The sequence below is a fragment of the Balaenoptera borealis genome, assembly GCF_965194805.1.
Source record: "Balaenoptera borealis genome assembly, chromosome: 2".
NCBI lineage: Eukaryota > Metazoa > Chordata > Mammalia > Artiodactyla > Balaenopteridae > Balaenoptera > Balaenoptera borealis.
Genome location: NC_138867.1, coordinates 17,852,815 through 17,854,095, shown reverse-complemented (window position 1 = coordinate 17,854,095; position 1,281 = coordinate 17,852,815).

Here is a 1,281-nt window from a genome sequence, read left to right as displayed (position 1 = left end):
AATACAAAAATATAAAAAAATATAAAAATACAAAAATATAAAAATAACAGTTACACAAGCAGTAGTGGATGAATACAAAAATATACAAAAAAAAAAAATATGAATACAAAAATACAAAAATATAAAAGAACATGGAAAATTTGCAGGTAAGGAAAACTAGTCCCACCTTCTAATCTCTACAAATGTTGCTCCCAAGCAGGTGAAAATTGTCAAAAATATCAATATTGATTGAAAGAATTTTTTGTAAAAAAAGTAAGAATGGTCTCAAAACAGATATAAAAGACTCCTGATTGACAACAGAAGAGGGTGAAAAATAAGCTAACAAAGTTCAAGAAATATATAGAAGAGAAGTGGAAATGATTATAGAAAATGACCCCATGTAAGAGGCAATACATAGGAAAACAGACACTGCTGAAAATAGAGTAACATAAAAACTAAAACTGAGAAACACAATATTCTATTTTTTAAAGATCAGAACTTAAAAATAATTGAGATTATAAATTGACCAGGGTCTATATGTTTATCTAAAATAGACCAGAGTCAATTTATAAGAAATTGGCATATATGATGATATATCATATATAATTATGATATATGATATCATTATTATAATAATTATAAAGCAAAATTTTTAAATCTAATATTTGGACACAGTGACTGTATTTTCAGTTGGCCAGAGCCTTGGATTATGTGGGAAGTCCCTAAAGCAGTGAGTGAGTTAACATTGAAGTAAGAAGGGACAGATCTTACTCAGGGGGAAACCACTTGAAACTGTTTGGAAGATGCACTCATGGTCCTAAATGCATGTCCTGTATCCAATATCTCAAACTCAGATTGCTCAAGATGGTAATCTCTGGATTGATAACAACTCTCTAGTAACTGTTATCATCAGACCATATTATTTGACTACAAAACAGTTGAGAAATCAATAAGTAAAACAAAACAAACATGAAAACTTTAAAAATTTAAGAATACATCAACTTTTAAAATTAATAAAAGTAATTTTAATAATTCATGAGACAATTAGATCATAATGAAGACCTGAACACCCACAGAAAATAATAATGTAATTCTAGATAACAAAATGTCTAGAATTAAGTCAAAACACATTCATGGATATTGATAGCCTTACATTCTGCATCAGACAGGGTAACAATAATAAGTTCAACATCAAATTTATAAATTAGAAAAAAAATAAACCTAAATCACTTGAAAGGGAAGATTTAAAGTTAAAAATAGCAATTAGTAAATAAAGAAAAGAACTTTTAAAATGGTGAAGTT